The sequence below is a fragment of the Giraffa tippelskirchi genome, chromosome 7 (genome assembly GCF_054371585.1).
Source record: "Giraffa tippelskirchi isolate mGirTip1 chromosome 7, T2T-mGirTip1v1.2.pri, whole genome shotgun sequence".
Taxonomy (NCBI): domain Eukaryota; kingdom Metazoa; phylum Chordata; class Mammalia; order Artiodactyla; family Giraffidae; genus Giraffa; species Giraffa tippelskirchi.
Window position 1 is genome coordinate 1948020 of NC_137281.1, and position 10686 is coordinate 1958705.

General features: G+C 43.6%; 1 protein-coding gene across 1 annotated transcript in view; it reads left to right on the forward strand.

Moving 5' to 3' along the window:
* LOC145514421 (uncharacterized) overlaps window positions 1-10686 on the forward strand; it is a 259999-nt gene that overhangs the window by 62610 nt on the left and 186703 nt on the right.

Consider the following 10686-nt stretch of genomic DNA (forward strand, 5'->3'; position numbering starts at 1 on the left):
GCCTTCCACAGTGAAAGCTAGGAGTCCTTCCTAACCACTGGACAGCCAGGAAATTCCCACAAAGTTGTGTTTTGACAATGAGACCTTTCCTGGCGTTTGTTGGCACATAGTCGAAAATGGGTGGCATTAGGTTCAAGAGTATGGTCTCTTTAAGTATGCTTTCTCCTCAGCTCTGCATTCATGGTGTTATGGGAGAGGGAAGTGTCCCATTCTCGGACACTCAGGAATTCTTAGGCTTGAGTGCCAAGTGAGGGTCCTTGGCTCCCTGCAGGAAAGAGTTCAGAGCGAGCCGAAGAAAAGCGAAAGCTTATCAGGATGAGAACATCGACTAGGGCGCTAGCAAAAGATGACGTGCAGGATCGTGGGATGCGGCTTGAGTTTTGACAGCTTAAGTAGGAGACAGGCTTCATCTGTGGAAATACCTCATCAGCTTTGTTTAAAGGAGCAAAACGCTAAGCTCCAAAGAAGACTGGCGACAGGCTGCTTCCTGGAGGCGAGCCGCATGCAGGGCTGCTTCATGGGCCTGAATTTCTGTGTGGTGCAAGCAGACTGGATTCTCTCCCCTCTGAATGTTGATAGCAAGTCTTTTTATTTTGCATAACAGACTTTTTTCTTCTCAAAGAGAAAACTCCTGTTTTCTTTCTTTTAGGGAAAGAAGCAGTATGTTCTCTACATGTGCCATTAAGATGACTCATATTATTCATGCAGTTGCTAAATTGTATATAAAAAGAAAAATACAAAAATATTTCAAGTCATATTTATGTAAATATATACATACACCATACATAAATTTTTTTTAACCATTTTATTCTTGTTTCTTTTCTGTGTTTTGTTTAAACCACATGAAATATTTGTGCCTAAGGCTCTTTTTGACCACAGCGCTTTATTCCATTCATTCTATGCTACTCTTACTCTCTTAATATTCTTGTATGTTATCATTGTACTTGAAATACAACTTACAAATAATTAAATACAGATTATTAACTATGCAGTTTTGCTGTTGATTACAGCCAAATCACCACCACTAAAATCAAGATAGATTTCTGTCACTCCTGAAACTTCCTTTATGCCTGATTTCCTACCCTCACTCTCAGAGGAAACCACTTTGCTTTTGTGACAGTAGATGTGTTTTGCCTGCTTTTTAAATTTTTCTTTCATTTGACTTCATATAAATGGAACCAAGCAGTGCGTAAATTTTTGTGTGTCCAGCTTCAGTCATTCAGCATGTTTTTTGAGACTCACTGATGATGTCTATTAGTAACTTATTTTCTACTGAGTACTGTTCTGTTGTGTTAATATAGTACAATCAGTTTATCCATGTTCTTCTTGATAACATTTGGGATGTTTCTGGATTTGGGGGCTATTATGAATAAAACTATGAATACTTTTATACATGTGTATTTATAATACTTTAGAAGAGATAATAGTTATGAAAAAATAATGAGGTTTAAAGAGTATCATGAAAAGTCATTCATTAAAATAGTACAGTTGATCGATGGTGAGATGTTTTCTGCTGGACAACATGAAGATCAGTGCCTCTGGATTTTATCGGAGGCTAGTTGTGAGGTACCTTCTGCCTAGTATATGTGGTGGTGGCGGCGGCGGCAGCTTAGTCGCTAAGTCGTGTCCGACTCTTATGGCCCCAGGGACTGTAGCCTGCCAGACTCCTTTGTCTGTGAGATTTCCCAGACAAGAACACGAGTTGCCATGTCCTTCTCCAGGGGATCTTCCCTACCCAGGGATGGAACCCGTGTCTCTTCCGTCTCCCGCACTGTAGGCGAATTCTTTACCGCTGAGCCACCAGGGAAGCCCCAATCTAGTATATGCCATATACTGTATGCTTTTTAAATTTAAACTCACAATCAGCATGTAGAAAAATGCCTGGCTTTCATAGGAACCTCGGTGGTTAGGACTCTGAGCTGTCACTGCTGAGGGCCTTGGTTTAATCACTCGTCAGGGAACTAAGATCCCATAGGTGTGGTAAAACAAAAAAACTTATGCGGGTACCCTGTAAAATCTGTCCTCTGCTAGCCTTTGGTCAACTCTGGAAACTTTAGTTTTTCCTTTTTAGGAACTGAAGTTCATCTAAAATTTGAAATTTTTATCAAAAATGTGAAGCGTTGAACCTTATTTTGAATGCCTTTTATGTGTGTGAATCCTGATTTTTAGTACTATAGAGTGCTTTTACAAAATTTTTAAGTGCTTGTATTCTCTTTTGAAAGAAACGGCTTCAAGGTTAATAAAACCTACCTCTCTGTTTAAATTTCAGTGAATTGTTTTCTTCTGTGTATTGGTGAGTTATGTTCATTCTGTAGCTTCTCAGTAGGTCTCTGGCTCACTTACAGTTTTCTTGTCTATAAATGCATTTCAAGTAGTAACTTTCTGAGTATGTTTGTGGCCACACCCCACAGGTTTTGTGTTATACTGCTCTCATTCACTTCACTGTGCCCTTGTTTCACTGAAGGAGAAAATACTAGGTAGTAAGTAACATTAATATTATTTTGTGAATGTCTAACTTATTACATTCTTATCTGAGCCACAGCCCTGTATGATTTGTTTGAAACTTCTCCATACCTTCCTCAACTTGATAAATGTTTAACTGTTGTTTAAAATGCCTGGTGTTTTATTCAATGTGCATTTTCTGATGCATAATAAATGACGAATGGGGATTTAAAAAAAATGTACAATACCTTCTTCAAATATGAATTTTCTGATTAAAAGAGACTTATGACTAAAGAACTTCCCACACACCTAACATTCACAGGATTATTTTCTTTTATGCTTTCTTTTATTTAAGTTAGGATTAGCTTAGACTAGAGGATTTCCAAGATTTCTCCACTTCTTTGGTTGCTAGCCAGCATGAATTTTCCAGTTGCTAATGATTGATAGGTAGTGTCCAGAAGCTTTTCTACATTATCATATTAGTAGGGTCTTTAATGATGAATGTGATGGTGATGAATCTGCTGATAAATCTAACATGAGTTGCACCAAAAAGCATTTCCACATTTGACAAGGTTAGGAATGAGACAGGAGGAGTCTTTACTTCTCTTATTTATTTTCTATGGCATGAATTCCTTAAAGTTGAGAAGATGAGTGCCCGAAGTCCTTCCCACATTTCTTTCATATAATGGGAATGAATTTTCTTGTGTTGAGTAAGCTGTGAGCACTGACTTAACAGCTTTCCCACATCCCTTGCATTCATAAGGCTTCTCATCAGTGTGAATTATCTGATGTAGTTTAAGCTGTGAGCCCTGCCTAAAGGCCTTCCCACATTCATTACATTTATGGGGTTTCTCACCAGTGTGGATCCTCTGACGCTGAGGAAGATGTGAAGGATGGCCAGAGGCCTTTCCACACTCGTTACATTTATGACTTCTCACCAGTATGGCTTCTTTGGTGTTCATTAAGTTGTGTGGTACCGCTAAAGCCCTTTCCACATTCCTTACAGACATAGGGCTTTTCTCCAGTATGAATTCTCTCATGTTTAATAATCAACAATAAGCTAAAAGCTTTTCCGTATTCAGTACATTGATAGTGTTTTTCACCAATATGAGTTCTGTGATGTACACTGAGTTGTGAGGGCTGGACAGAGGTTTTTCCACCTCCTCATATTCATAGCGTTTCTCACCAGTATGAATTCTCTGATGTCTTGTAAAGAGTGAAACAGAACCGAGGGCCTTTCCACAGTCTTCATATTCATAGGATCTTTCCCCACCGTGAGTTCTCTGATGTTGAGGAAGATTGGAACCGTGATGGAAAGCCTCCCCACGCTGGTGACATTCATAGGAGTTCTCACCGGGATGAATATTCTGATGACTCAGGAGAGATTTCTTCTGCCCAGAACCTTTCCTACCTTCATTACACATGCAGGGTCTACTTCCAGGAGGAATTGTGTGAAGCAGGTTATGGGCTGTTTGCTCTCTCAAAGTGTGTATTTCTTCCTGGGTGATCATGACTTGATTGGAACTTCCTTTCCCATTTCCATGATATATCTCAAATGTGCCTTTACATTCCCAGTCATCTTGGAAACTGGAATTCTCCAGATCTTTGTTTGTGAAATTCTCTGTTTTCTCCCATTCGGACACCTGATCTGAAAGATAATGAAAAAGCAGAGATGCTTGTTCTAGTCCTAAGTCAGTTAGAGCTTCTTTAGTAGAAATAGTTTGGAACTGAAAAGAATGCTTATGAAGAAAGCAAGCTCCCAAACAGGAGTCCAGGAGTTCCTGTTCTCCAAAATCCCCAGAGTACCTGCTTCAGCAGGAAGGATCCAGCCAATCAGCAATCCATGTCTGAAATGTTGATGGGGGTGGCAGGTGGGCTGCTATCGAGGGGCGGTGGCAGTGATGCTGAGCCGGCCTTTCCTCTGGAGTTCGGCGTCCAGGCATTTCTGGCAGCAGTGGTGGTGGCTTCTCGTCTTGGTTTCTGAGCCCAGATCTCTGCCGAGGCAGTGTGTCCTCGGAGGCGGTGGTTCCCGTGGCAGTCCCTGCGTCTCTGCCTTAGTGTGGCTGAGGAGGCACCTCTTCTGGAGACGGGCTGTTGCCACATTAGAGGAGGCATTTCTGGAGACCTGCCTTAGAGCCAGCTCCTGTAACCCTTCTAACAGTTTTATAAGCACCTATTTCCCATATTTTGAATCTTTAAATATAATCTTAATACTGGCCTTAAAAAATTGGAAAAAAAACAGGATTTCAGGAGAAGATAAGCCAGGTTATTAGGAGCAACCCTTCCATTAAAAATGTGTTTTAAAAATAAAACTTACACCAAAAAAATCTTTGTCAGGGGTTTGGGGGAAAGAAAAATAGCCCAGAATTAACAGGCAAAAGTCTAAGGAAACTTGAGCTCCAAGGCTCAAAGAGCACTGAAGCTGGTTTGCCCTGAGGACCAGCCCCAGTTTTGTTCAGATGATCTCCTGTGTATATGTGTGTGTCTTTTTTGCCCAAACACGTCACCTGGTGTCTTGGTGCATTTGGGCTGCTAGAACAAAATTTAATGCTACAGACTGGGTCGCTTATAAACAACAAATTTCTCACAGTTCTGGAAGCTAGGAAGAATTCTGAGATCAAGATGCCGACACTCAGCAACCAAGAAATAAATTCTTACATTGAGCCACCGTATTTTGGACTCTGACACCAGCAGCTTAGCTTAAGCCCTAAGACAAAGTTGGTCTAAAATCATATGTGAAAGGAGCCTCATTTTCTCTGTAAACCTTTTGAGAAAAACGTTTAGAAGGAAATACTCTGGAAGCCAACCAGGGGAGCTTGCCCCCACCCCCCACAATGGCTCACCTCTTAGGCTGCTGTCTCTTCACCACCAACAGTTACTCCCTTTTTTGCAACAATCGATCACACTTGACTTAGAATTGCCAAACTTTCCACGTGAAAAATAAATGGAACCTAGTCATGCAGTTGCTCTCCAAATGCCCAGTCCTTTGAGGGGACATTGATCAGCTCAGTCGTGTCCAACTCTTTGCGACCCCATGAACCGCAGCACGCCAGGCCTCCCTGTCCATCACCAACTCCTGGAGTCCACCCAAACCCATGCCTATTGAGTCAGTGATGCCACCCAGCCATCTCATCCTGTCGTCCCCTTCTCCTCCTGCCCCCAATCCTTCCCAGCATTAGGGTCTTTTCCAGTGAGTCACCTCTTCGCATCAGGTGGCCAAAGTATTGGAGTTTCAGCTTCAACATCAATCCTTCCAGTGAACACCCAGGACTGATCACCTTTAGGATGGACTGGTTGGATCTCCTTGCAGTCCAAGGGACTCTCAAGAGTCTTCTCCAACACCACAGTTCAAAAGCATCAATTCTGCGGCTCTCAGCTTTCTACACCGTCCAACTCTCACATCCATACATGACCACTGGAAAAACCATAGCCTTGACTAGACGGACCTTTGTTGGCAAAGTAATGTCTCTGCTTTTAAATATGCTGTCTAGGTTGGTCATAACTTTCCATGACCAGGTTGGTCATAGCATAGAGGAGGGTAAAGAGCATGGCTAGACAAATTAGGAAGGTGATGTTTCAGAAGTAACTCAGACCTATTTCCAGCATTACAAGGCTCAAACTGTTGCTTCCGAAATCCAGTCAAACTGCATATAAGTTAAATAAGCAGGGTGACAGTATACAGCCTTGAGGTACTCCTTTCCCAGTTTGGAACCAGTCTGTTGTTCCATGTCAGGTTCTAACTGTTGCTTCCTGACCTGCATATAGATTTCTCAGGAGGCAGGTAAGGTGGTCTGGTATTCCCATCTCATGAAGAATATCACATTCAAGCCACTGTAAAGTGAAAAAATCCTAAATTGCACCATCCTAAGTTGGGGGCTATCTATACATACAGAGATAGAGATATCTGTATCGACACATAGCTCTATCAGATCTATTTATCTAGATGTCAATCAGTAACATACTTTCTCTAAACACACAGAGACTTTCTCCTTGAACTAACTAGATATGCTTCACCAAGCCCTCAAGGCTCCAATCTTGGGCCCTGTTCTTAACCCATTGATCCCAGTTTTACAAGAATTCTGCTGGGTCAGTTTATCAAGACTCCCCACTCCTACCCCAATCCTTAACATCTTTTCACTCTCAACAGCCTTCAGCAAGAATCCTATTAAATCCATTTAGCCAGATTCTCCCTCTTATCTTCAATGATTTGTCTTTGTTAACTGCACATCCAGTGATTCCCCACCTTGCTCCTTGACTATAAATCCCCACTTGTTATATTTGGAATGGAGCCCAGTTTTGGACAAAGGCCTCTAGCCCTGTGGCAATAATTCCTGAGTAAAATTTGCCTTGAGAAGCTTTAGATTCTATCCAATTTTGGTTTTCTTTTACAATATTTTGGGGAAGGCTCAGATACTGTGGAGAATCCACACAATTACAGCCTTCCTAGGGAAAACACAAATTAAAAAAAAAAAAAAAAAGACAAAATTGCCCACAGCCATAAGTGGTTTCTCAAGAAGCAGGTCAGGTGGTCTGGTATTCCCATCTCTTTAAGAATTTTCCACAGTTTGTTGTGATCCACACAGTCAAAGGCTTTGGCATAGTCAATATAGCAGAGGTAGATGTTTTTCTGGAACTCCCTTGCTTTTTCGATGATCCAGTGGATGTTGGCAATTTGATCTCTGGTTCCTCTGCCTTTTCTAAAACCAGCTTGAACATCTGGAAGTTCACGGTTCACGTATTGCTGAAGCCTGGCTTGGAGAATTTTAAGCATTACTTTACTAGCGTGTGAGATGAGTGCAATTGTGCGGTAGTTTGAGCATTCTTTGGCATTGCCTTTCTTTGGGATTGGAATGAAAACTGACCTTTTCCAGTCCTGTGGCCACTGCTGAATTTTCCAAATTTGCTGGCATATTGAGTGCAGCACTTTCACAGCGTCATCTTTCAGGATTTGAAATAGCTCAACTGGAATTCCATCACCTCTACTAGCTTTGTTTGTAGTGATGCTTCCTAAGGCCCACTTGACTTCACATTCCAGGATGTCTGGCTCTAGGTGAGTGATCACACCATCGTGATTATCTGGGTCGTGAAGATCTTTTTTGTACAATTCTTCTGTGTATTCTTGCCACCTCTTGTTAATATCTTCTGCTTCTGTTAGGTCCCTACCATTTCTGTCCTTTATTGAGCCCATCTTTGCACGAAATGTTCCCTTGGTATCTCTAATTTTCTTGAAGAGATCTCTAGTCTTTCCCTTTCTATTGTTTTCCTCTATTTCTTTGCATTGATCGCTGAGGAAGGCTTTCTTATCTCTCCTTGCTGTCACTTCATGGCGGATAGATGGGCAAACAGTGGAAACAGTGGCTGACTTTATTTTTCTGGGCTCCAAAATCACTGCAGATGGTGATTGCAGCAATGAAATTAAAAGACGCTTACTCCTTGGAAGGAAAGTTATTACCAACCTAGACAGCATATTAAAAAGCAGAGACATTACTTTGCCAACAAAGGTCCATCTAGGCAAGGCTATGGTTTTTCCATTGGTCATGTATGGATGTGAGAGTTGGACTATAAAGAAACCTGAGCACCGAAGAATTGATGCTTTTGAACTGTGGTGTTGGAGAAGACTCTTGAGAGTCCCTTGGACTGCAAGGAGATCCAACCAGTCCATCCTAAAGGAGATCAGTCCTGGGTGTTCATTGGAAGGACTGATGTTGAAGCTGAAACTCCAATATTTTGGTCACCTGATGCGAAGAGGTGACTCATTGGAAAAGACCCTGATGCTAGGAAAGATTGAGGGCAGGAGAAGGGGACGACAGAGGATGAAATGGTTGGGTGGCATCACCGACTCGATGGACATGGGTTTGGGTGGACTCCGGGAGTTGGTGATGGAGAGGCCTGGAGTGCTGCGGTTCATGGGATCAAAAAGAGTCGGCCACGACTGAGCGACTGAACTGAACTGATAAGTGGTTTCTGGAGTCTATGGATCCTACGTTAAGAATCTTCAAGAAGGCTGGGATCCGTTTGGGGCTGGACACAGGCCCCGCTGCCATGGTTGCTGAGAAATGTAGTCCCGAGGCAGAAGAGCTAAGACTTGGTCATCCCTCACCTCCCCCCAACCGCCAAATACCCTCCCCGCCACCCACAAAGAGCTCTGATCCAGCCCCGGGCTCAGCGGATCGTCGACTCGCACACGCGGAAACAATCGCTGTGAGACAAAACCAAGCGAGGGTTCCTAGTAAGTTACAACCCCCTTCGAAACTCGAAGACCTTCGGTCTTCTCTGCCGGGCAACACTGAGATTCCCGAAGAGCGGTCCCACCGCAGGGCCTTCTGGGAAATGTAGTCCGGAGCCGGGGGGGCGGCCGCCCGAAGAATGCTGGGAAGACGAGGCCGGGCGGTGATTGGACCCCGGCCGCAGTGGCTTCTGGGAGTGCAGTGGCTTCTGGGAGTGCAGTTCGGCGTCTCGCTCCAGTTAGGCCGCCCCAGGGCCTACCAGCTCCTCAACTTTGGCCTCGTTCGACAGCTCAGCACCAAACCTTCCTCGGTGAGTTGTGCCTGAGGGCCATGACCTGTTCGTGCGACCTGCTGTGCATGTGAGGTGTGGGGCGGCCAGTGTGACCACGCGGTTGGGCCCGAGATGGCGCCAGTGACTGGGTGGGGAGAGGCAGGTGAGTGGACACACCGGCCTCTGGGTGGAGGGTGGGATTCTGCGACGCGGTGCGTGACTGTGCGAGGAGGGTGCTGTATGTGAGGTGTTTTTGTGGGTGACCGCAGGTCTTAGAACCTGTAGCCTTGGGTTATGTGTGAAGGGTGGTGTGACTGAACCTTCAGTCTTACTGTATCAGTGTGACCGGAGTTGTTCAGAAACTGTGTTAGGGTTAAGATAACGACGTGAATGCGGGTTTCTGTTTGGCTGCCTGTGGGATTGTGGCAGTAAAGCCTTCCCTGGTGGCTCAGACATTAAAGGGTCTGCCTGCAGTGCAGGAGACCAGGGTTCGACCCTGAGCTGGGAAGATGCCATGGAGAAGGGAATAGCTGTCCACTCCAGGACTGATAGCTGCTTTCCAGTTTTCTTTCTCTATTTATAAATAGGGTACTAATTCCACATCTCTTATTACCCTGAAATTCTGCAGCAAAGCACAAACAACATAAAACATGATACAAACATGACTCTTACAGAAACTCAGAATTATTACAGAGAAAAATTCAAAATCAGCCTAAAATGTTAAAACATGAAGATGGATTTCAAAACAATTCCTTATTATGGTGCAGCCCGTCTTGGCTCTGTCCCAAACATTACAGTTCGTCATTCATTTCCTTTTGCTGATTGGAATGTGGCTGCAGAAATTCAGGATGCCTTGGGCTGCAGGTTTAGTTTTACCATCCTGAAGCACGGATCTAGGGTATGCCTGACCTGCTCTGCCCACTCTCCGAGGAAGGACGCTTTCCCTCAGAAGGTCTCAAAGCTTGTCCAAGGCAGCGGTTTTTCCCTGAACTGGACCTAGAACCCAGAGTTTCTATCCCTTAATATAGTATTGTTTTCATCTGGCCTCGTGGTTTCTGCATATCTTCTTACGTCTTCAAGTTTTTGAATCATGAGGACATAATCCTTATTCAAAATAGTAAACATTTTAAAATAGAAATAAAAAATTGGGAAGTACTAATTTAGAAGAAAATTATCTTGGGCTTCAAAAAAAAAAAAAAGACATGAGGTTATCTAAACACATCCCATTAAGTTCCTGAATTCTGCAGATAGAAACTCTTGCCAAATATTGGGACGGAAGCAGTTACTGTGGTAGGCAGAATATGGCCCTGCAAAGATGTGTAGTCCTAAATCCCATGAATCTGTGGGTATGTTGTTACATGGCAAGAAGGAATTGAGTAGCAGATAGAACTAACGTTGTTACTCAGCTGACCTTAAGACAAGTTTTTGTTTCCCAAGTGGCTCAGTGGTAAAGAATTCGCCTACAGTGTAGGAGACACGGGTTCAATCCCTGGATGGAGATCCCCTGGAGAAGGAAATGGCAACCCACTCCAGTATTCTTGCCTGGGAAATCCCATGGACAGAGGAGCCTGGTGGGCTATAGTCCATGGGGTTGCAAAAGAGATGGACACGACTTAGTGACGAAACAACAAGACAAGTTTATTCTGGGTTGTCCCGATAAGCTCAATATAATCAGAAAGGTCCTTTAAAGGTGAAAGAGGGAGGCAGAAGAGACAGTGTCAGAATGATGCATCGTGAGAAAGACTC